Here is a 26,993-nt window from a genome sequence, read left to right as displayed (position 1 = left end):
CCCGACACTAAAACATATTGTCATTACGTCACCATCGAAAACCAATTACACCCTGGCATTGGGTCCTTTAATCCACATATTTATTACGTCATCATTGAGAGCTGTACCAGTTATACCCTGACGTCATATGCTGCTACGATACATACGCATCAAACGGGGCATACGCAAAGTAACCACATTATACCGCTAATCAACTTACAAATTACATATACATAGCTGAGATTTGACAGTTTGTAGCGGTCGACAGTACTTGCGCGCTCTGCTTGCGCACTAGTAGGCCATTTATGGTCTACTTGTGTGCAACAAGCAAGTAGGCACTCGACAGAGTGTAGTTCAATTAATAATGTAATCAAGAAAATGAATTTCAGGGTCAAGTAGATAATGTAGTGTATTTGAATGTAGTAGTGTGTTTGTCATACACATGTATGTTGATGAAAACACACCTATCAATCATATATCATAATTTAAGTCCAACTTTAGACTACATTGCATAGTGCTGATGCAAGACAAATGTGCTACCGCTAACAATAGAGGGTATGCGCATGCATAAAGTGAATGTCAAATCGGGTGGAAAAGTGAGTTTAACGTCATTTAACGACTTTTCTGTTTGGATGTAGGGGCTGTAAAGGCCCCTACATCCACTCAGTAGGCGTTCCCGCATAACTTCCAGGCATGATGATGATGTCACGTGCATACCCTCTATAAAGTATTCATTCAACCAATGCAGCATCAGGCATTGCAGCATTAAAAAAAAAGACGAAACATAACACCAATTTGAATTTCAAGCATTTGATGGCTTTGTCTCATTTTATGTTTTGCCTAGATATCCTGCACCTCCCTTTATGTAAAGAGGAGGTTTTCCCTGAAAAACAAGAGAGAAACTCCAGTCTGGTCCAGGAGGAACTGGAGCCTCCACAGATTAAAGAGGAACAAGAGGAATTACTTCTAAGACCAGAGGAGAGGTTGACATCAATAGCAGTGAAAAGTGAAGATGCTGATGATTATGACAATAGAGAAACAAAGCTTGTAGTCATCACCTCATCTGAACACATGGAAACACATGATGATGCCGCGGGCTGTGAAAAATCACAACCAACTAGTGATGACCAGTTCCTCTCTTCACATTGTTCTGAATCTGACACTGATGATACTGAAGACAGTGATGATTGGGAGGAGACCAGGGGAGACCAGTCAGCTTTAAACACACTGAAATCACACAAGACGCAAAATATGGGAGGTCAAACATTGTCTTTGAAAAACAAGCTTTCCCACGACCTGACATTGTCAAAACAAACTCACTCCATGGGGCGTCACACAGAGAAGAATATATTTGGTTGTACAGAATGCGGCAAAATGTTTAAGCATAAGGGCAGTCTTAAGAAACACACAATGATCCATACAGGAGAAAAACCATTTACCTGTACAGTTTGTGGCAAGGACTTTGGTCGAAAGGATGTTGTACAAGTACACATGATAACTCACAAAGGAGAAAAACCCTTTACTTGTACAATATGTGGGAAAGGCTGTAGTCACAATGGTCATCTAAAAATACACATGAGGATTCATACAGGGGAACGGCCCTTTACTTGTACAGCTTGTGGCAAAGGCTTTGTTCAAACATCCGCTCTTAAAACACACATGCAGATGCATACAGGGGAAAGGCCCTTTACGTGTACCGTTTGTGGAAGAGGCTTTAATGAAAAGGGGAATCTAAAGAAACACACGAGAACTCATACAGGGGAATAGCTGTTTCCTTGTATAAGTTGCGACAAAGTCATTTGCTTGATGAATGTTCTAAAAATCTACTTACTGTAGGCCTCATATAGGGAAAAATACACATATTAAGATAACATCTATCCCTTTCTGCCACCTTCTGCTCCATTGATTCTAGAGACTGGCCTAGACATGACAACCAATTCTTGACCACAATGTAAAAGTGTAACTTAGTACGTTATCTCAACTATATATACTATATACTAATATAATATAGCTAATATAATAGTTTACATTGTCTCCTATATTTTCAATTATATTTCAATGCATTATTGAAATAATCATATTGTTTATATTTAGATGGATGCTAGGATACAGGGGAGTGTATCGTCATTGATAAATAATCGAGGACAATATCAATTTATTAAATCAGAATAATACTGTTAATAATGTTAATAATGTTGTGTGTCTTCATAGAGGTGTTTTGTAAATACATGTTTTTGTTCATTCAAATTAAAGTTTCTCAACTGCAGATACAGAAAGTTTGGTCAAATTACTTGTCGTTAATCTCCTTTAATGCAGGGACATTGTATTTAAAGGAGAAATCCAGACCAAAAAACATGTACCCTATAATCCTGTCCCATACATGTTGGTCCTTGAATTATTTAACAGATGCCCCCTGTGTGCCCATTTCCGCCGCCCGTACCACGGTAAAATGCAGTTAGAATGGAGCTAGTTGTTTTAATTCTAATGTGGGAATTTGAGTAGCTCCAAACTTATTTTTTCACAAATCATCTATTAATAGTGTGCTGCATGGTATTATTGCGACTGTAGGTCGCATTTGATGTGAAAACCGTCAGTTGGTCGGGCTCCATATATGGTCACGCCTGGTGAAATCACACCTCCATATATGGTCACGCCTCATGACATCACGATTTTTTTATCATTGAAAACCATGAGTTTTTCATGATTTTCATCAATTTTATCGTAAAAAAATTGATCAAAATGTTGAAAAACGACAAAAAATAATTTGTATTGTCAAACCATGAAAAACGTGATTTTTAATCATGAATCATCAAAAAATACATACTATGTCGTTTTCATTGTACAGTGTTCATTGTATTTACCTTTATTTTTACTTGTATTCATACGTTTGTCTTGTAATAAACATCCAAAGATGAAAGGTGGTTTGTGGTACTGTGTGTACATGACAAAGAATCAGACGAAGAGTCAGCAATTTTAGTGGTGTTCCAGTTCCCCAATTATGTCTGCTCATTTCTTTTGTGTCGTCACATCCAATTTCACTTTTAAATCTGTGCTCTGTTTGAGTTCTCTATTCTGATTGGATGGAATTGGTATCCTGAAGGTTCATTTTCAGTTTGCTAGGGATTTGGAGAGACATGAACAAAGCAATGAGTACTATCAGAGTATAGAGACATTTTGATTCATTGATTGAATACTTTATTGGCAGAAATGTAAATGGTCAAACACTTAGTGCAAAAGGACCCAAAAACGTCCTTGCAGTCTTGTTTTCATTAAAGGTCCATGGGTATTAATCATAAGCATAACATGAAAAATAACAAGTAATAATAATACAAGGATATGTACAGGTTGGGGGGAGATGGCAGTCACTTGACTAAAGGAGCAGTTAACACTTGCTTTGGCAAGAAAATATGTATTATTGGGAATACAACGCAACAATAACAAAATACAATACTAATTGGTCTCATTGAAGGGGAGAAATAATCAAGTTTCTTTTTTTATACGATTACACAATATATCATTTAACAGAGACACAAATTGAGTTTGTTTAACCACATAATTACCCCATATGGTTGAGTGGAGTCCCTCAGGGCTCTATATTAGTATATTTTCTCTTTTCTGTTATTGTGGGGAAGTTATAGCCGATAGTTGCTTAAGTAAGAATAAAAAAGTACTTCCTTTTAAATGTACTTAAGTGCACTGAGTAAAAGTAAATTTCATATTTTTCATATCAATGAATTTTATTTTTTCACATTTAATTTATAGGACCTTGTAACTCTTGTTTCAGTTTGGTACAACAATATAATTAATTATATACGTGCAGATATGCATAATGCACCTAATAAAGGCTTGGATGTTCAACTTTGGAGAATGCATGGGAATCCTTAACAATATACCTGGTAACGGTACAGTCCATCCTCCCACTGTCCTACAGCGCCTGCCAATGTGAAAAGATTTGCTCTTGCTGACTATTGCTGCTCTCGTCCTTAGCTACTTTCAATAAAAATATAACGCAACTCTTAAATTTACATTATATTCATGGTGAACGATGAGCGTACTTTTAAGTTGTAACTAAGAGAACCAAGTGACAGATTGATTTTGTTTAATGTATGGCTCTAGTTAGTAGTTACTCATACAACATTAGTTGAGTCATTGTCGTTCTAATAACAGGAACGAACACCATAAAGTTGTACAAGCCTAGTAGTGAAAAGGACATTTGAAGCTGCACAGTTACTAGATGTTAGTAGCTAGTAGTTAGTATATTTTCTAATGTTAGTAGGCTAGCCTGAAGAAAGTGAACCAGGGACCGGTTGCAGACTCAATGGATTGCCTAGATCAGATTAACCATGTGTTTCTGTTGGAGAGTTTTCCATCAAATCAACATGCTTCCACCTTTGCACTCCATTCCATGCACTTTGCATGCGTTTTTCCACTCACATAAGGTCCAACCACACTTGGATTTTTGTCTGTTTGTGTTCGATCGATGCTGCAAGGCTGGGAACGAGGCTAATGCTGCTGTGTTTACGCTACACTCCCCGTCGTCTCGCTCGAAGGACGGTGACTGTCTGAGCTTTTGTCTGAGAAAATTTACAAAATGCTTCCAGTCTAAGGCCCTTAATATCATCAAGGACGGCTCCCACCCCAACAATAGACTGTTCCCCCCTTCCCATTCACAGAGACGAAAGGGCTACAGATGTCTCAAGACCTCAACCACCAGATTCAGGAACAGCTTCTTCCCCTCAGTCATTCTGTTGAACTCCCTAACCAAGTCACCCCACCCCCCCAAAAGAAAAATATGACAAAATATAATCCATCCATCCATGTTGATATTGTCATAAAAATATGACAAAATATAATCCATCCATCCATGTTGATATTGTCATATTGTGATGCACCTGCTTTAGTATCCATGACTTGTCAAGTTGTCATTGCCATCCTGGAATATAATTAATGACCACATTTGTCTGCGGGTTAGGGTTAGGGTGTCATGTCATGTGTCAATGTGTTTTGCCTTCATGAGTCCTCATGTGTGATTTTACATGACATGCTTGACCAAAGCACTTTCCACAAACTTTACAAGTAAAGGGCTTTTCCCCCGTATGGGTCCTCATGTGTATTTTTAGAGTACTGTTATGTCTAAAGCATGTGTTACAAAGTGCACAAGTAAAGGGCTTTTCTCCTGAATGGGTCATCATGTGTGTCTTTAAACTACTCTTTTCACGACATCCTTTACCACAAACTGTACAAGTGTAATTCCTTTCCTCTGAATGAGTCCTCATGTGTATCTTTAAACTACCCATTTCACGACATCCTTTACCACAAACTATACAAGTAAAAGGCCTTTCCCCTGTGTGAGTCCTCATGTGTGATTTTAGATGACCAAGTTCATGAAACCCTTTATTACAAACCTTACAAATACAGGGCCTTTCCCCAGTATGATATCTCATGTGTATTTTTAGTTCACTTGTGTGAGTGCAGCCTTTGCCACAAATGGTACAACTAATGGGCTTTTCCCCAGTATGAGTCCTCATGTGTGATTTTAGGTGAGGTATTTGACTAAAGCCTTTGTTGCATACTGTACATGTAAAGGGCCTTTCTCCTGTATGAGTCCTCATGTGTATTTTTAGACTACCCTTTTCACGACAGCCTTTACCACAAACTGCACAAGAAAATGGCTTTTCTCCTGTATGGGTCATCAAATGGTATTTTAGAGAAGCTATGTGAGGAAAGACTTTGCTGCAAACTGTACAGGTAAAGGGCTTCTCCCCTGTATGAGTCAGCATGTGGGTTTTAAGATGACCTTTTTGTCTACAGGCTTTGCCACAAACAGTACACGTAAAGGGCTTTTCTCCCGTGTGAATCATTGCATGCGTCCTCATATCTGCCTTTAAATGACACACTTTGCCACACTCTTTACAACTAAACGTTTTCTTCTTTGTGTGACTCCTCGTAGTGCGAGCTTGTTTAGATGATTTCAGGCCCTGTGACAGCTTGTTGCTCAAAGAAAGTGTGTCTAAAGCCGACTGATCTTCCCTGGTGTCCTCCCAGTCAGCACTGTCGTCAGTGTCAGATTCAGAACGGTGCAAAGAGAGGAGCTGGCCATCAATGTCTTTTTGTGATGTTCCACAGCCCTCTACATCAGTTTTTGTGTCCATGTGTTCAGTCGAGGTGCTGGCTACATGCTCTGTCTCTCTTTTTACACCCTCGTCTTCACTTTTCAACCCCTCCCTTGGTCTTAGAAGTAGCTCCTCTTCTTCGTCTTTAACCTGTGGATCCCCAGGTTCCTCTTGTACCAGACTGTAGCCCCTATCCTGTTGTTCGGGGGAAACCTCCTCTTTACATAAAGGGGGGTGCAGGACATCTAGAGAAAATATAAAAATGAGAACTCTGTTAAATGTTAAAACTTTTTTTTGCAGTGTTTCCTCTGTTTTGTAGCTTTGATAACACAATCATCACTTTATTTTGATTTGATATCTAATAATCTCATCCCCATCACATAGTGGCAAAACATTATGTATTTTAACACATTGAGTGCGCCTGCTAGATGAAGGTGGTACGGTGCTTCAGGGCCGGGGATTGCTTGACATTCCACTCTGATGCGCTTCCGTTTCTGGCTTCCATTTTAGATGCTAAAGAATAGCATCAATGCTACCGAGCTAAAATGAGGTCCATACTTGCTCTAGAAAACGCCAATGTTCCCATCGGGCTCACCGGATAATCAGAAAAGACCTCCGAACATCGCAGATCTGTTCAACACCACGGGCAGGGCTTTAGTTTCGAAGAAAAAAGCCTGCAAAGTTGCGGCCTAAAACAGAAGCCAGTGTGGTTGAGTGAAAAGAAACGGTGCGGGCGGGGCCCTAGCAATGGAGCATAGCAAACGAAGCGGTTAAAAAAATGAAACACAGCGAGGCAATGTTCTAGCGATATTAAATGCCTTAAGACGAGCCTGCTTGTCATGCGTAACCAGCACATGGCGCAAAATGAATTACCTGTCCTACGGTCCTAACGTGTTAATCGTCTCAAAAAGGCGTGGCCTAATGGCTCAATAGCGCCCCCTACAAAGGTTTGTGCTTGAAGCCCCACAATACGGTTTCACCTACATGTATGCAAATTGGTACACACTTGAATTATGTCAGCCATTTTTAATTGTGGTGTGTTGGCGCAATTTATGCCATTTTCATGTGCTACACTTTAACAAACTCCTCCTGGCAGGATGGTCAGTTCCAAATCAAACTCGCTCAGTGTACACAAAATACCTTAAGGATGAAAAGTTATCGACTGTGGCGAAGCGTCAAACAGGAACTGAAAATGGCAGATCTACAAGATTAAGTCTTTCTTTTTTATGTTAAGTATTGATGAACTGATTGTCGTACAGACTTGCGGGTGGCGTTATTCGACTTGGTTCAGAGTCTTTGTCCTTCATTGGTGTAACTTAGCTTCGCCCCTCTTCTTATTGGTCGATATATCATAGAAGTAACTATGATATAGGCTGACAAACAGCCTACAAAAAACACGTCTTGAATATTTATTTTTAAATGACCTATTGGAGTTTGAAAGAGTACTGTTACCTTTTAGACTGACAAATGTGTAGATATTCTTTAATCAAATGTATGCAGTCAGAACCAGAGTAAAGGTACCATGGGTGTCTTTAATTTATTTTGATTTTATTTGTCTTTTATTTGAATAGCAGCCTAATCAGCGGCTGAGAAAAATGTAATAAATAATTATTTTTGAATGAATTATACATCTGTAATGTCGTTTTTGTTAGTTAGAACCTAAAAGCAAATTCATAAGGTGATGGCTAAATAAGTGTCATATCCGATTAATTGTTGTAAATAATCGGCCGATTAATCAACAACATTGCTGCAAATGTGTGCGGAATCTAATTTTTCTCAATCCCCTCAATCATGCACCAACATTACGGCCCTGAGACAAAACAAGGTTAAGAAAGAGAGAGCACTCAATTTACCGAGCTCCAGGTGGTCTTCAGGTTCCTGTTTAATAGAAACAGTCATGGTGTCCAAGTGGTCTTCAGGTTCCTGTTTAATAGAAACACTTGTGGGTGGTTCTGGAGAACTCATCTTCACCTGCAGGATGGAGTCCACACACTGGTCTGGAATGAAGGAATAGAATAAGAAAGTCAATAATAAGAATAATAACTATATGATATGACAAGAGTTAAATGCACACGGAGAGGGTTTAAGAAATGTGCATGACAGCATTCAAAGCCGCAGTGAAACAGCTGATCACTGTAACGAGAGCTACACAGTTCTTCAACATACATAACATACGACATATAGGTCAAGACTGTGACGCATCACGGCCACAAAGGGACCTATAGACTGATCTAAAGAGTCATGAACAGTGAACACACACGCAGTACATTCCTCCTCCGCTGAGAGGTGTAGATGTTGAAAGCGTGTTTTCCGTTCAAAGTTTACCATGGACCTAACAGCAATGTTTATATGTTTTGACTGACAACATTTAGACTAGAGGTTACATTTATGCGTTTGGGTTAGAGTTATTTCAAACACTGATTTTTAGATGGCAATGCAACGGTATCTCATTCTCACTCCAAGGACATGTCGACAGTGCGACAACATTCAAAGGTTCCCACCACTCCTAATTCTCAACAAATCTCTGTGATTCAAATTTCCTTAATCAGTAAATGGAGCAATTAGGGGTTCAGAGTCTTGCTCAAGGACACTTTGACACCAACTCTTAACATGTTGGTGATACTTCTTTATCAAATATGTTTTTGTTGAAAGGCAATCAATGATTACAGCCCATGTTTCAAGCATCAGGTAATGTCCGACATTAGCCTAGATATGCCTTTACGCACTGTGCTTTGTTTTGAGCCACACTCAGTCACAGGCACATTGCTCAGATTAAATATAATGTTTAGAAGTATAGGTTCGGGTTGTCGCTATTATAAACAGTTGTCATTTTTATTTAGGGGGTTGAAATCACTTTGTCAGGTTCCGAGCTGAAATGCAACAAAAACATATTTGATAAACATAAGTAACTGTACAACATGTTACCGATAAGGAAATGTAGCTCTCATTACAGTGATCACTTGACAGCGGCTTCGAATGCTGTCATGCATTTCCTCAGCTGGCACATTAACTAAACCCTGTTCGTGTGCCTAATTAAAGCAGCGATTGCGGTGTTTTATAAGATGCCATTAACTGGAACAACGACACATCTCCAGGTGTGAAGACCTTCTGCCCGTGGGAGAAAGTTTCAAATAATGATTATTTTGAGGGGGTCTAAAAAAGGTCCAAAAAGGATGAGAACCTCTGGTCTTGTCTAATAGCCCTGCCGCCCAGGCCAACAGAACGCACACAGTACTTGCTCGCTGGAACTAGTGAAAATAATACATTAAGATTTTCTGAAACACATCATACCTATTTTGTACAACTTTACTACAGGCTGCATCCTGGCATCAAGCAGTCCACGCCCCTGGTCCATCTCCCGCTGTTCCTCTGACAGCGTTGAATATGTTTTGGAGGCCATCTCTCCTGATGCTGTAGACATCTCCCTTGTGGTGGTCTGTGGAAATCAAGATTATAAATAACTTTTAGTTATCATTCGACAAACTTCTACAATGCATTGGTAGTTGTATGTTCAATAAAAAAAAATCACATATCTCATACACTGCCATGGATGACTTTTAGCTTTTTATACTAGATGACACTCTTGGCTAAGCTATGATCCACCGTTCAACTCCCAGTGCAGACTAATTACGGCGGGTCGGTCAGGGGCAGAATTTGAGAACTCTATGACAGAGTAAAAGTGAATTACCAGTCAGCTCCATCTTCATAATAGATAGATACACAGACAGACAAACATAATGATTATTTGTATTAACATTTAATCTTAGGGCCCTAACTGGGTCGGCCCAAATTGCTCCCGATGTGCAGGTTGGTGCCATGCGTGGTTTCCTCCGCCATCAGTGTATGAATGTGTGTGTGAATGGGTAAATGTAATGCACAATCTATGTAAAGCGCCTTGGATAAAGGCGCTATATAAATTCACTTACCCCCATAAAAAAAGATTTTTCTAAATGTTTTGAAAATAGCAAGCTCACAAAGTGCAGCAATGTGAGTTTGTACATCGTCTATTTTCTAAAAGCAATAACAACAACAAAGGCTTAAATGTTTTAAACTGTACCTCATTTTGCTAGGGGCCCCCTGAAACCCCCTCAATGACCCCTGGACCGGTGGACCCCACTTTGACAACCAGCTTGCACTGCATGGCCTTGTAAACAGTTTATTAGTGATTCCCAAACTTTTCAGGTTGAGACCCAAAAGAGAGATTAGACGTTTGCTCGGGACCCATAGTAGTGAAAAAGCAGCTCTACAAGCGCACAACTCAGCGTGAATGAGCTTGTTCACTATTTCACTATTAATTTCGCTCCTATGCCACTTTTAACAAAAGGCCGATGCACACCTCAGAAGGCTAGTGACAGGTGCGTAGGGCAATAGAGCATATATTAAAAAGGGTCCCGCACACTTGCGAAAATGTTGCTCTTTATTAGGTCGCCGTTTCGGTAGCTTATACCTTCATCAGGACAGACAATGCCACTAAAATGTGGAACGCCCTACCAACAGCCGTTAAGAACTAGAAGTAGCTTCTTTCAAAACCGCTCTCAAAGAGCACTTATGGGCAGCTGCAATTCGAAACTGGCACCTGTAAAAACTGGCACCTGTAAAAACGTAAAGCCCCCACCCCCCATTTTTCTAACTGTACATGTTTTCCCTTTTTTTCTAACCGTGTAGTTGATGATTTTTCCCCTCATAGTTGTGTATATTAAGTCTTTAAATGTTTTAATGAATTGAATAATGGAGGACGTAGGGACTGAGGGAAGTTAAGGTTAAGAATAAGGTTAGGTTTAACCGTTTAAGCATAATTTACTTAGATTACTTTAGGAATACCAGGCTGCGCTGTTCCGCCGGCTGTACGCCCGGGCCGAGTTGGTAAAGGGGCGAGTAGTTTTGTATTCGAGGGAACATCTCTAAATGTCTCTAAATGTTTTGATGATTTGAACATGGTGGACCCTATTGGAAACAAGTGTAATGCTTAATTGGGTCGTCCACTCACAGTTAACAGCCTTTGTATTGAGTTTGTGCTTGAAATGTACTGTAATTCTGCAAACTGTTAATAAATTCTTCAATCAATCAATCAATCAAAAACATATTGGGGCTATATTGACCTGTAAGTTTCCGTGAACTATATAGGCTACCCATACAATCTGTCAATAACATTTTCAATCAATCCCCGTTTCTCAGCAACAACAAAAACAACCGAGAACCAGTGAGTGCCCGACGTTTCTTCATCCAACAACAATCAGATCGGTTTAGGCATTGTGATCGAGAAAGAAAGAAAAAAAAAAAGGAAAAAATAAAACATGCATTAACGAAGACGGCTGCGCAAGATGATAAAATCTTCCGTTTCTACGACGAGGGTTGACGCGGTCTCTGAACTTGATCTGGTCTCTTTATAATCGGATAAACCATTAAGGCCATGTTTGCCTTTGTAAGCCTACTGAATTGAACATGGTGGACCCTATTGTATAACAAGTGTAATGCTTAATTGGGTCGTCCACTCACAGTTAACAGCCTTTGTATTGAGTTTGTGCTTGAAATGTACTGTAATTCTGCAAACTGTTAATAAATATTTCAATCAATCAAACTCGGTACGTTAAATGAGACTAGTCTGCCTTGCATTTGTACGTTCAGAGCTCTACGGAGGCATGTGGCTGCCGTTCTACCCACTATGGGTTATGTAAACGACATGACTTCAGCCTGTGACTGCAACTTGTTCCTGTTCGCAGATGACTCAGCACTGCTGGTCTCGGACAGGGACAAACTGCAGGTTGAAAATGCCCTCAGCTCTGAACTCGGTAGAATCTGCACCTGGCTCGCTGATAACAAACTATCTTTACACCTGGGAAAAACTGAATCCATTCTCTTTGGCTCTATTAGTAATCTCAGCAAGGCAAATGGCTTCTTGGTTAGAGTGGGTGACAATATTATCACACGTAAAGATGAAATTACCTACCTAGGTTCCATCCTGGAGGCTAATCTTTCCGGTGATAAAATGGCCACCAACGTAATCAAAAAAGTCAACCATAGAACAAGATTCCTCTACAGGATCTCCTCACTGGTCAACAAAAACACCTTGAAGACCTTAACAGGAGCCCTTGTACAGGGTTTCTTTGACTATGCATGCACCTCCTGGTACCACAGCACCTCAAAGGCCCTTAAAACCAGGCTCCAGACTTCCCAAAACAAACTGGTCAGGCTCCTACTTGATCTAGCCCCCCGAACCCACCTCACCCCTGCCCACTTCGACAGGCTGGAATGGCTTAGGGTCGACGACAGAGTACAGCATCTTGCAATGGGTCTGGTCCACAAGATTCGATACACCACCAAGATACCCATGTACCTGTCTAGATACTTCCTTAATGTTAACGAAGTCCACACCCACAACACCAGAGGGAGTGCAACGAACCATGTACAACCCAGATTCGGCACAAACAAGGGACTAAATTCTTTTCGCTCCTATGCCACTAAAATGTGGAACGCCCTACCAACTGTCATTAAGACATGCGAATCCCTTGACTCTTTCAAAACCGCTCACAAAGGGCACCTACGGACGGCTGCAATTCGAAACTGGCCCCTGTAAAATCGGAATCCCTCAAACACGAACGCAATGACAACACAAGAGACGGTCGCGGCCACACAGCCAACTCAAGGTATGGCCACTGAGCCAACTTGGGGACCCAACGCAAGGACAACACAAGAGATGGTCACGGCCACACAGCCAACTCAAGGTACGGCCACGGAGCCGACTTGGGGACCCAACGCAGCTCCTCCAAGGAAAACAAACAATTTAACGGAGCTGAACGTGAATCCCCCCCACCGCCCACCCCTTTTTTTCCCCTCACTGTATATGTTTCTTTTCCCTTTTTACCTCCTTTTTGACGAATTCTTTTTTGATGAATTCCTGTTCTGTCTATAGAAGTGTCTATTTGTACGTCTCTAAATGTTTTGATGATTTGAACATGGTGGACCCTGTTGGAAACAAGTGTAATGCTTAATTGGGTCGTCCACTCACAGTTAACAGCCTTTGTATTGAGTTTGTGCTTGAAATGTACTGTAATTCTGCAAACTGTTAATAAATTCTTCAATCAATCAATCAAAGACCTGAGACTCTCGTAGATTGAAAATGTCAGAATCGATTAAATGCATCTATGAGAGTAAATCTTAGTCTGATATGGGATTTATAGAATCAGCAGCTATGCTAGCCACTGGAAGCTCCGTGTTTCATGTCTTGTTTTTCTCCATAAATTAACATAATGTCACATTGTCAGATATAACGTGTTTACCTTCAAGCCACAGATGTTAGCCGTCGAAGCGGACCCGCCGGACCGTTTGTGTTGTTCAATGAAGAAAGACTCATGAGCTGTTTGTTTGAATCCCCTGACCGTCCCGTCTCAGCCGCCTGGAGGCTTCGCTTTGTTGTTCCACCATGAAGAATTGATTTAAAAAAAACTACAGACATTACTTCCGGGTGAACGTATTCGCATGCAATAAAATCTAGTTTCGCTCCCTGCTGGAGGTGGTGTGTAACTGTCACATAATATTGTGTGTGTGTGTGTGTGTGTGTGGGTGGGGGGGGGGGGGGGGGGGGGGGGTAGATAGATAGATAGATAGATAGATAGATAGATAGATAGATAGATAGATAGATAGATAGATAGATAGATAGATAGATAGATAGATAGATAGATAGATAGATAGATAGATAGATAGTTAAGACTTGTGACTGCAACTTGTTCCTGTTCGCAGATGACTCGGCACTGCTGGTCTCGGACAGGAACAAACTGCAGGTTGAAAATGCCCTCAGCTCTGAACTCGGTAGAATCTAGCTGCACCTGGCTCGCTGATAACAAACTATCTTTACACCTGGGAAAAACTGAATCCATTCTCTTTGGATCCATTCTCTTTGGATTCCTTTGTTTACAGGATCTCCTCACTGGTCAACAAAAACATAAGGCTTCTTTGACTATGCATGCACCTCCTGGTACCACAGCACCTCAAAGGCCCTTAAAACTAGGCTCCAGACTTCCCAAAACAAACTGGTCAGGCTCCTACTTGGCCTCACCCCCCGAACCCACCTCACCCCTGCCCACTTTGACAGACTGGAATGGCTTAGGGTCGACGACAGAGTACAGCATCTTGCAATGGGTCTGTTCCACAAGATTCGATACTCCACCAAGATACCCATGTACCTGTCTAGATACTTCCTTAATGTTAACGAAGTCCACACCCACAACACCAGAGGGAGTGCAACGAACCATGTACAACCCAGATTCGGCACAAACAAGGGACTAAATTATTTTCGCTCCTATGCCACCAAAATGTGGAACGCCCTACCAACAGTCATTAAGACATGCAAATCCCTTGACTCCTTCAAAACCGCTCTTAAAGGGCACCTACGGACGTCTGCAATTCGAAACTGGCCCCCGTAAAAATCTGAATTCCGTTTTTTCCCCCTCACTGTATATGTCTCTTTTCCCTTTTTACCTCTATGATGAATTCCTGTTCTGTTCTTTGACTATATAGAAGTGTCTATTTGTACGTCTCAAAATGTTTTGATGAATTGAACATGGTGGACCCTCAAGTGTAATGCTTAATTGGTGGGTCGTCCACTCACAGTTAACAGTCTTTGTATTGAGTTTGTGCTTGAAATGTACTGTAATTCTGCAAACTGTTAATACATATTTCAATCAATCAAAATATATATTTCAAAATGTCTTCTTTATTTTAAGGTCACTAGCATATTTTGAACAATCTTCAAGGACCACCCATGCCAACATTAATGCAGGGATCTTCAATGAATTTCGGACCAAGATGAGATCGAAATGAGGCAGGGACTGCCCACTACAAAAGCCAACTGTTTGCGTTGCAGATTAAACTATTTAGACTTGTTTGACAGCACTATCATCAGTGCACACATAGTATGTTGGATTCATGATAATGTGCATTTTCAGACATTTATTAACCACTTAACTGTCACTATTTAGTAAACTCGACCTTTGGCTCTGTACTGGCACTGTTCTTTCCCCCACAACTCCTCGCAGAGCTTGTAGATCTGCACTTTTTGGACTCTGAATGGGATGCCAGGGTTCAGGTGGACTGGTTAATTGAACATCAATCACACAACGATTTGGCATACCCTCTGTGAAACCAGACCCTCTATTGAAGACCCCTGCAATGATCTGAAAGCTGGATTTATACCTGTATTAGCTGTGCACCGTTGTGTGTAAGTAATCCTTTTTGTTCAAATAAACATATTAGATATGACAATAGTGAAGTAGAGAACACATTAACCCAAACACGCCGGGACAATGCTCCACACGTCTCAAACTCTTCTCCCTTCTGGCTCCAAAACTATGGAATGCACTTCCCACTCCAATCAGAACTGCAGACTCACTCCAAATCTTCCGCCGTAGGCTGACTCTTCAGACTCCATCTAAGCCTGTAGCACTTGCCATAGCCTCGACGACCTTACAGGCGTATGCAAAGGCTCAAGTTATGTAACTTAGATAGCATTTTATGTAGACATAGCACTCTATAGTGTACACAGTTTAATTATATAGATATTCCATTGTTAGGTTCTTAGCTTACGTATGATTAATGATGACTATTTCTATGTATTTCATGTATTACCTTACCATTCTTTTATTCTTGCTTACTGTAAATCGCTCTGGATTAAGAGCGTCTGCTAAATGGCTAAATTGTAAATTAAACCTTCCTCATACAATGAGTAATTAAGACAAGTCACAAAATAGTTGCAAAATATAGCACTAATTTAAATAGCCAGGTTAAAATGCCTATCATTAGCAACAACAATTTCAGGGTTCATTTTCACATTAAAAACAAAAAGGTATTAAAGTAGGACAACACTACACAACAAATAACAGAATGCAATGTGATGTGGGAAGAAAAAACATAAAGAAAACAAAAAAAGCTAACATTTTGATGAACAAATTATTTTTTGTTTCAGTAACAATGTGCACACCTCATATATTCAGGTGGGAAATTTGATCAAAACATTTGCCTCAACTAAATGTGTTTTGCTTTTTTATGAGTCCTCATATGAGATGATTGCCTAAAGCATTGGCCACAGACTGTACAAGTATAGGGCTTTTCTCCTGTATGACTCATCATGTGTGTTCTTAGTGTACTCATGTCACCACAGCCTTTACCACAAACTGTACAAGTACAGGGCCTTTCTCCTGTATGACTCCTCATGTGTGTTCTTAGTGCACTCATTTCACCACAGCCTTTACCACAAACTGTACAGATAAAGGGCTTTTCTCCTGTATGGGTTCTCAAGTGTTTTTTTTGATTGGCTATTTGACTGAACCTCTTGCCACAAACTGTACAACTAAATGGTTTTTCCCCTGTATGAGTTCTCATGTGTGTATTTAGATGACCAGTTTCATGAAACCCTTTACTACAAATTACACAGATGAAGGGCCTTTCCCCTGTATGATACCTTATGTGCATTTGTAATTCATGCTTGTGACTACAAGCTTTGCCACAAATGCTACAAATAAAAGGCCTTTCCCCTGTATGAGTCTTCATGTGTGATCTTAGATGAGCACTTTGACCAAAGCCTCTTTTGCAAACTTTACAAGTAAAGGGCTTTTCCCCTGTATGAGTCCTCATGTGTATTTTTAGAATATCCTTTTGACTAAAGTCCTTACAACATACCGTACAACTAAAGGGTCTTTCTCCTGTATGAATCAATGTGTGTGACTTCAGGTATTGCTTTGATTTAAACATTTTGCCACATTCTGTACAAGTAACACATCTCTTATCTGAGTGGCTATTCATATGTGTTTTTAAATGTCCCCGTTGACTGAAGCCTTTACTGCAAACTGCACAAGTAAAGGGTTTTTCCCCGGTATGAGTTCTCATATGAATTTTTAGATTGCCTTTAACCCTTTTCCCACACACTTTACAACTTTTGTTCCCTGTGCGGAGGCGTGTCTTATCACTAGCTGCTTGTGATGACTTCAACCCCTCCTCTGGTGTAAGTAGTAGCTCCTCTTGGTCCTCTTTAATCTGTGGAGGATCCGGTTCCTCCTTGAACAGATTTGAGTTCCCTCTCTGGAAATCTAGGAAAAATAAAAAAAGATATATTTATTCAAATGCATTTCATTCATTCCATAGTGGCCCTCAGTCTTACAGCTTTGGTAGTTTCCTAGTTTCCTAGTTTGCCTAGGTGAACTGAGGCAAAACATGCAAGTATGGAACCTCTCTCTCCTTAAAGGACCACCATGATAAAATAGCTTGTCTCATAAGAGGGCTGTGAACAGTTCCGAAACCAGTCCACCAGTTACATCGAAGGGGAATCCAAGCTAATAGGAACTGCAGGCTTTCTATTCCGAAAAGTTAGCAACACGAAAATGGAAGCCATCGTTCTCACGATAATACAAATCTAAATATATATTTTTTTAAATCTTGTTTAAAAGAAATCTGCATAACGATGATGCACTGGTGGATGGGTTTCTGAACTGCCCACAGCACTCTTATAAGAAATAGATCCACAAATGAGTCTTGAAAAATGGGGGTCATCTTATAATCAGAGTCATCTTACATTCGGCATTTTGAACATATATATTAAAAATGGCGGAAAATCTAAGGGTCAGCGGTCAAAGTGGCAAATTTGTTTGAGACGCATATCTGTAATGAAATTTCATATAGGTTCATATAGGTTTCATATAGTTCATGACATATGCCTGTTAATTTTTTCAATTGATTGCTATAGCGCCACCCTTTGGCCAATGTTTGTGAGGCTTGTGTCTTCGCCGTTTGGCATATTGCAAAGTTTAGTAAAAAGCCAGAACTGACACACACACACACACACACACACACACACACACACACACACACACACACACACACACACACACACACACACACACACACACACTGTGCTTGGCCCTCTAATAATAATACTAATGCATTATTACTGTGTGGATGGGGATTTGTTTGCTTATCGGCAACCAAGGCTCTCTTGGAAGTTCCGGCTACCCAAAAATTGAGCCCCTGAATGGCCATGCATTCAAAATATATTTTATCTTGTCCGTACAAGATACTATCTTGTACATACTAGATAATATCTCGTCCGTACAAGATATTATCTCGTCCGTACAAGATAATTATTATCTTGTACGGACAAGATAATATCTTATGGCCTATCATTGAACACAATTAACTCTTCATTGTTGGTAGGCTTTCCAAATATTTTCCTATGTTTAAACCCCCCTACATAAAACAGCATATATACCTATTCTGTACAACTTTACTATCGGCTGCATCCTTGCATCAAGCAGCCCACATCCCTGGTCCACCTCTCGCTGTTCCTCTGACAACATTGAATATGTTTTGGAGACCATCTCTCCTGATGCTGTAGACGTCTCCCTGTGGTGGTCTGTGGAAATCAACAGTAGAAACAAATAACATTTAGTTATCATTCAGCAACCTTACATAATATAGAGAAGATCAAAGTGTAAAAAGTATAAAAGCTTTAATCCCTATAAAGATAATATCGGATACATTTTATACATTCAGTATATCGTTGATGTCAGGCAAAACAGTCTAACTACATGTTTTGTTTTTTGTTTGTACCTGTATATTAATATAAATACATTAAAATGAATTAAGATAAGATTAATTAATTTGAGCATACTACAGTGTCACTCAAAAGCATCAAAGGTAGCAGGAGCCAGTTCCATAATTAGCCAATTTACAACCAAGTGTTATAATTCAAAGTGGTGTATACTCCCACCTCACACTAGGCTAAGGGCCTTGCCAGACGAGGACGTCGCGGGCTGTTCCCCGCCTAAGTTTGTGAACGATATAAAACTTTACTGCGTCTACATTGCGGTTATGTTAATTATGTTTGCTGTACACACGAGCGGTAAACTGCTCCGTTTTCAAGATAAAGATGCAGTACACATGGACGGCCTGTAGATGGCCACCAAAAAAAAAGAAAAAGCTTATTCTAAAAGTAGGCTATATGAAAGCGTTGGTATTTCACACAGGTGTTGCCAAATAACTAATTATCTTGATCAGATGCGCATATGACATATCTAGGTCATATCAATGTAATGAGCAGAGCAGTGCTGCTTCTCTCTCCGAGTCTGCACACACTGACTGACCAGCTAAAGTGTATGCCTACTAAACCATAATATATGACAAACCTTGGATTAATTCTTCTGAAAACAGCAGCAAGCACAAAGTAAGTGTGTGAGAGAGAGAGAGAGAGAGAGAGAGAGAGAGAGAGAGAGAGAGAGAGAGAGAGAGAGAGAGCGTGCGCACCCCTTCTCTAGCTCAGATCATCATACACAGCTCACAACGAGGAGCGGCATGGTACATTGTGAATTTATGAGTTTGACTTTAGAGATTGAAATATATATATATATTCGCTGGTGCGCAACACCTCTGAATGTCAGATAATTGCTCGTTTAGATTGATTCCACCTGCTGGCAGCACAGCGCTAATCATTGCACACAGGCTATACAAAAGTATTAAAAAAAGAGCAATTGGAAACAGTGAAAACAGGCCGTTTATAGAGGAATATGGACAGTAAACAATGTGTTTATCCTACCTGTGGTCTCTCAATGCAAAGCCGTTTTGAAGTTACACAAAGAATGTTTAATTTCCACCCAAGAAGAGAAGCACTTTGATGAGGTCCATGCATGCTGTGCAGTGTGCACTGCGCAGTCAGACCTGCCTGAGAGGAACGTGCGGTGGCTGTGCTGCCTATCTTGTATAGCCTATATACTAATCTATTCTACACTACACCATTTAATAGTAACAATAATGTAGAAGATCCGTTTTTTTTCTTGTCTTTCCAGATTGGTAATCACCATCATTTATATCTGTTCTCCAAAAATAGCTCCTCTACAAGCTCGTGCATGCGGGCTGCAGATCGGCTATTTTTGGAGAAGAGATTTATAGACATTATGTGCAAATATAAAATAGCTGTGATACTTATATGTAAGTGGTTATGGTGAAATAAACCATTAACACTAGTTAGTTTGGAGGGGGCGAGGGGACTATGACATCACCGTTTCAGCAAATTAGGCGGCATTCGCTGTACACACGGAGACGTGAAAGTCGCATCTCCAAACTTTCCCACTCTGGAAGGTAGTTTCAAAATTAGCCGTTAAAGTCCCCCAAAACGCCGTCTCCGTGTGACAAAAAGGGCAGATCGGCTAATTACTTGCCCTAGAAACACCGAAATCGTCCTCATCTGGATGGCCCCTCAGTTTGAACTTAGTGTGAGGTGGTGCAACTGGCTCCGAGATCAGCAAGGTCGAAATGTCTCACAAAGTGACACATGCTGTTATAGATCTGCTATTTTAGCTGCATTTGAATTTTAATCCTGAAAAGTTAACAATTTTTGTCATGTCTAAAGTAGTACTAACTTCCGTTGACAGTGAGTGCCATCAACTGAACTGATCGAGAGTAAATGTTTTTGAAAATAAAACATAGGCACATAAGCTAATTGCATATTTCCATCGAGGCCCTTATTCATGTACATTATGTGTAAGAACGTGCAGTGATTGCCTATATAAAAGAGAAATAAAACAAAATATAAATAAAATATAAATAAAACAATAATCAAATGGCATCTGTGTGGCCTCCATTACAAGCACGCACCTGGACTGTCGACGCACTCCTCAGCTGTCAATTTCATGAGCATGGTCACCTGCTGTCGCTCGGAGAGGGGGTAATACCCGGCCCGGATTCCTGGCATCCTCATAAGGAACAGCAGGCCTGCCTGCCAGGTGTTGGTATGGGCTCCTTTTTAAAGCGCTTATGCTCCGGAACCTTGCTTTTCTGTAAAGACAGAGAGGGACTAAATCAAACTAGGATTAAGGCGATACCAATACCAGTATAAACCCGCCAATAACGTTGGTATTGGTATCAGTGAGTACGCACACACACTGTGGCAGTGTGGCTATGCAGGCCAATGCTGGTGTCGCTGTACACGTTGCTGTTTTCTCCTCTGCTCCTGGAGGTGTGCGATGCCCTCATGGCTGATGGTGCGCCAGGTGTGGCGATCAGCAGCCAGGTCTTCCAGTGCAGAGGGTTGGATAGCACAGCACTTCAGGAGGGTCTTTATGTGGTCCTTGTAGCGTTCCCGCTGTCCCCCGGGAGACCTTTTGCCGTAGAGAATCTGCCGGAGGAGCCTCTGGCCGGGCATGCGGATAACATGCCCCACCCAGCGTAGATGTCTTTGTGCAAGGAACACTTGGATGCTGGTTTGTGTCTGGTCATAAATGTCCACATATGGGATCCTGTCCTTCCAGGTCAGACCCAGGATTTGTTGTAGGCAGCGGATGTGGAATCTCTCCAGGATTCTTACGTGCCTTTGGTAGGGGGTCCAGGGTTCCAAGCCATATAGCAGTGTGGACAAACAGACTGCTTTATATACAGCCGCTTTGGTAGAAACTGTCAGGTTTCTATTCAGGAAGACCCTGGTTTTGAGCCTAGCAAAGGCAGAAGAGGCTAAGTCAACACGGACCTGGATGTCATGGTCAATGTTACAGGTGGGGGACAGGACTCTTCCGAGGTAGGTGAAGTGTGGTACGATGGTGAGCTGCTGGCCATCAATGGTGAAGACAGGCACTTCTGACTGGTGACGGTGACTCACTGATACCAACGTTATTGGCGGGTACGTAAATATGTAAATCTTGCATGTCACAAGGAAAACTGGGAAGATTATTTGTTTCCATTAGGACAGACAGAAAATAACTTTAGTTTGCGTTTAACCACTTAAACCTATTCTGGGGAAACATTCACCAACAATAGCAGATCTACAAGCTCACAACACGTCACAACATTACTGCAGGCTGGAAAAGAATGCATCAAATCAAAGCACTCGAGCACTTACGGTAGGGCATTTTTTGTCAATTCAAATAATGAATAGTTTATATGAATTTGTTTTCCGTCTAAGAAATAGCTCAGCATTTTTGTATTATTAAAAGACCACTTCACCACTTTTCAACCTATCTTCATTGAATTGGTCCTTTAGGAGGGCTGTGGGCAGTTCAGAAACCCGTCCACCAGTGACATCGTAATATATATATATATAGTTTTATTTGTATTTACTTTTTATTTGTATTATCGTGAGAACGATGGCTTCCATTATCGCATTGCAACTTTTCAGGAATTAAAGCCTGCAGTTTATATTTTCTTGGATTCCCCATCGACGATGTCACTGGTGGACAGGTTTCTGAACTTAAATTCCCAGAGCCCTGGCTGAGCCTTCCATGAGACACCAAGTAGGAAAAAAAATGTGGCATTTTATCATGAACATGTAATAGTGAGGACCTATATGAAAATGGGTTGGAAAGTGGTTAAAGTACTTAATCTGGGTAATCACCAAATTCGCCAATACAGAGGAAAACAATGGAAAAGAACACTTGCCATATCACAATAGTACAATATCCAAAATCGCAGACGATATCCAGTTCGACTGACACGTTTGTCTTTATTAGCCTTGACTGATTGATGGAATACTTTATTAACAGTTTGCATGGACAAGCACAGGGAAGCACAGTACAATACAAAGTCTGCTAAAAGGATGAATCCAAAGCTTTTTGGCTTGTTTCCATATTACGAGTCCTCATCCCCATGTAGGCTAGTATTCTTACCCTCACGTAAAAACATTAATCACAGACGCAATACTACCATTAAAACGCCTGAGGGCGAGAAGCAACCTCGCCCTAAAGGGCGAGAAATGATTGCGTGCACGCATCTGCCTCGTTGACGGCAGACTGCTGGCGCTTTGGCATGGGGGTCAGTCAGATCAACATGGAATTAATTCTGTACTGGCCAAGGAGCATGTGTTTCTCACAAACACCAACACGCACAGTCAAAGCTAACACTACTCTCCGAAGAGGCAGCAAAGACTGGCCTCAAGATAAATGTGAAAAAGACAGAACTCATGAAGGTAAACAACAAACAGGATCTCCCAGTCCAACTACAGGGAGACAACATCAAAGAGACTGACCGCTTCACATATCTCGGGAGCATACTGGGCAAGGATGGTGGATCAGATGATGACATCAAAAGCAGAATAAACAAGGCCAGACACGTTTTCACCACGCTACGACCCATCTGGAACTCCAAGGCACTGTCCCTCCGAAATAAGACCAGAATATTTAACACCAACGTCAAGTCAGTTCTCCTCTATGGATCAGAGACATGGAGAGTGACAAATACTACCACCAACAAACTCCAGACATTTGTCAACAGATGCCTAAGGCGCATTCTGAACATCAGGTGGCCCGATACAATATCAAATGCCAGCCTGTTGGAGAAAACCAACCAAAACTCCATCAGCCAGGATGTGAAGAAGAGAAAGTGGGGGTGGATTGGACACACCCTCCGAAAACCTACTGACAACATCACTAGGCAAGCACTGGACTGGAACCCACAGGGCAAAAGAAAAGTGGGGAGGCCAAAACAGACCTGGAGAAGATCAGTGGAGAGTGAGGCAAAGACGACCGGATTATCGTTGGCCCAGCTGAAAAAAACTGCTCAAAACAGAGTCCGATGGCGGGGTGTGATTGCGGCCCTATGCTCCACCTAGGAGCCTACAGGAATAAGTCAAGTAAGTCAAGTCAAGGAGCATGTCTTGAGTGTACCGGGTTTGATGAGGTCAGATCAACATATGGAATGTCAGAACAGGTCAGTTCCATATATAAAGATCTAAGAGTGGTAGCGGAGACATTCTCTTGAGTGTACAGGGTTTGATGAGGGCAGGGCCTTAATTTTCAGGCCTGTTGAGAACTCTAGTTTTCGCTGGCTGCCGGGCGTGGCTGCACTAATAACTTTGGGGCAGGTCCGTCTAGTCTAGAGTTGGAATGGACAGGTATCAGTCAAAAGGGAGACATCGAAGAGGAAGGATGGATGGGGAAGGATCAACATATGGACAGGGTTGGGAAGTAACGGATTACATGTAACGCCGTTACGTAACCAGAGTACAAAAAAACGGTAACTGTAACGTCTTAGGGTACATTTTAAAATGTGTAATCTGGATTACAGTAACGGCCGTATAGTAACGGGGGTTACAGGCTTGATTACAATCTCCCCTTCCCCTCATCAATTTTAGGGCTACAAATAAGTTAAAACACCAAACAATAAAATAATCAAGTCTTTGCGCTGTGTGTGTGTTGCTGCTGCTGCTGCTTACTGCGCAGTGAACACAGGCTCGCGCCGCTCGGCTCCAACACGAGCCACATCGGTCACAGGCAGTGGTTTCCCCTGCCGTCAGACTCCCCAGTCCCGACATATTATATTATATTATATTTCATTAGTGCTGTGATCTGTAACCAGCGGACAATGATCTGTAGGCTACTGTACCCGGGGACAGAGCTAGGGGAGACAGTGAGAGGAGGCGCTGCGTCGGGGTGGACTGACTGGAGCGCTCTGGGTTAGATTTTGACGGGGAGTGGAAAAATGATATAAAAGACACCGTTCAAATGACACTTTAATACTGTAGTAGTAGGCTCGCTAAAAACCATAACTCTATGGACATAATAACATCCAGCGGGGTGTAATCAGCCCTCCTCAACAGCTTGGTGATATGTTCAAACGGGATACAAATCCAAAGAGTTTCAGTTGTATCAGTTGTAATTAAATCTGCGATTAATTTCAGCTGTGACCAATAGATGCGATTGCAATGCGCTGGGTCGCGCATTGCAAAGTGAAACAGTCTGAAACTCATCAGCTCCGTAACGTTGCGCTAGAAAGCTGTGTGTGTGTGTGTGTGTGTGTGTGTGTGTGCGTGTGTGTGTGTGTGTGCGCGCACCTATCTGTCTGCCTGCCTGCCTGTCTGTCTGTCTGTCTGTCTGTCTGTCTGTCTGTCTGTCTGTCTGTCTGTCTGTCTGTCTGTGTCTGTGACAACTTGGTGTTAAAGTGCTAGTGTTTTCCTTCTTTTGTTTTAATCAATATCATTTTGTAGTCTTACCCTACAGCATGACTTTGGCTAGGGCCTATATTCTTTATATTTGTATATATTATGATTTTAAATGAATTAGCCTTTTGTGTGAACACGTGCCTTAATTGCCTAGCCGAATAGGACTGTATTTTAACATGAATCATAATAAGGTTGGAACTTGAGAGCCAAATATTTTCTGAGGAGGTTCTGATTGTTGTAAAAAGGTTGAGAACCACTTATTTAAACATATTTCTGTTGTCCTTTTCTTAATTTCATAAGCTCAACATTCTTGTCTGGTTATCAATGGTAAAACGTGTTTTATCTAATTAAATTGAGTTTTGCTTAAAAGTAATCAAAAAGTAACTGAAAGTAACCCCCTACTTTTTAAATTGTGGTACTCGGATTACGTTACTGACTACAATTTTTAGCAAGTAACTTGTAACTGTAGGGGATTACTTTTTAAAAGTAACCTTCCCAACCCTGCATATGGAATGTCATAACATGTTCTGACATATATTCCATATATGGAGGGTTTGAGGTCAGATGTAGAGTTGCTGGCCAATATTGATGGCATCAGGGATCTCCATATATGGGCTTAATTGCGACAGCAAGTCGCATTTACTATGACATCAGGGATCTCCATGAGACCTGGGCTGCCCATATATGGGGACTTTCCCATGTAGCCTATGGGGATTTTGAGTGACTGACTGATGGACAAAAATGTACGATTTAAAAAAACACATCATAGGCTATAAACGTATGTTATGTAAAGGTTATGTATTATTTTTTTTACATTATTTTATGATTTGTATGCCTGTTGTATCTCTTGTATGTTAACCCCGTGTATGTATCCCTATGGACCTGATTGATTGATTGATTGAAGAATTACAGTACATTTCAAGCACAAACTCAATACAAAGGCTGTTAACTGTGAGTGGACGACCCAATTAAGCATTACACTTGTTTCCAATAGGGTCTGCTAATAAAGTTGAATTGAATTGAATAAGAAACAAAAAAGCCTGTTATTCCCGATGTACTGTTATTGATGGGATGTTTAGTACTAGTAGGCCTAATAAGTAGCCTATGTGAAGGCCGGTACATCTAATTTGTCCTAATGAGTCCGGTCGTAATGGTAGTGTAACATCTAATAAACAACACTTGTACCACCAGAGCCATATTAGATGGCTAGTCTGTAGGCTACATCACACAACGATCGACTGCTACGAGTAGCATTCTGTATCCACTCACTGGAAGCTCCGTGTTTCATGTTGTTTTTTTCTCCATACATGAACACATCATGTCAGTTAATAAAGTGTTTTAATACCTTCAAGCCACGGATAGCTCGTCGAAGCGGGCCGTTTCTGTTGTTCAATGAGAGGCTGTTTGTTTGAATCCCGTCTGCGTCTGACTGACTGTAGGCCTATGCTTCTTTGTCCCACCAGCCACTTATGACAAAAAAGAAGGAAAAAAACATAGGTCTCTCAGGCATGCGCATTGCGCAAAGAAGGGCACGGGTTTAAAACGCCGCACGCACGCACGCCTTTTGCCCCCTGGTGGAGGAGGAGTGTAACTGTCAATGAAGAAAGATTGGATGAATGGATCTGTATTGCATTATTGCCATTATTATGCGCGCTCACACACACACACACACACACACACACACACACACACACACACACACACACACACATGGAGAAACTAGCCTGGCAATGTGACACAGCCTCTGAATTTCCATTTTGTTTCACTTTATTCAAGGGTAGAGATTCAGGCCGACACATCCTCTGAATTTTCATTGAGTTTCACTTCATTATTCACGGGTAGAGATTTAGGGCTGGGGCATTTAAGTGGCATCTGCATTTAGCGGCGTGGTCAGTAATAGTTGGCAAATGTGTCCAAGTTGCATAATAGTGTGTCCATATAAAGTGCTCCTCGGAGCACAGGTCTCCGCCAGGCAGTGCTGAATGAACCCCTCCAAG

General features: G+C 41.2%; 2 long non-coding RNA genes across 3 annotated transcripts; both read right to left on the bottom strand.

Moving 5' to 3' along the window:
• Positions 1-2,836: 2,836 nt before the first annotated feature.
• On the bottom strand, positions 2,837-13,524 carry LOC306938436. Its single transcript, XR_013791725.1, has 4 exons — positions 13,370-13,524; positions 9,384-9,528; positions 7,946-8,089; positions 2,837-6,337 (listed from the first exon to the last, which is right to left on the bottom strand). It is a non-coding gene; the product is annotated as an uncharacterized lncRNA (long non-coding RNA).
• A 1,310-nt stretch (positions 13,525-14,834) lies between these two features.
• LOC306938243 lies at positions 14,835-26,483 on the bottom strand. 2 transcript variants are annotated; one of them, XR_013791695.1, is made up of 5 exons: positions 26,342-26,483; positions 20,727-20,906; positions 18,346-18,489; positions 15,478-17,170; positions 14,835-15,446 (listed from the first exon to the last, which is right to left on the bottom strand). It is a non-coding gene; the product is annotated as an uncharacterized lncRNA (long non-coding RNA). The 2 variants fall into 2 exon arrangements; XR_013791694.1 differs by having other exon boundaries at positions 14,835-17,170.
• Between the last annotated feature and the right edge of the window lie 510 nt (positions 26,484-26,993).

This window comes from Electrona antarctica (assembly GCF_951216825.1).
Source record: "Electrona antarctica genome assembly, chromosome: 15".
Lineage (NCBI taxonomy): Eukaryota > Metazoa > Chordata > Actinopteri > Myctophiformes > Myctophidae > Electrona > Electrona antarctica.
This window is presented reverse-complemented; position numbering and strand designations above follow the sequence as displayed.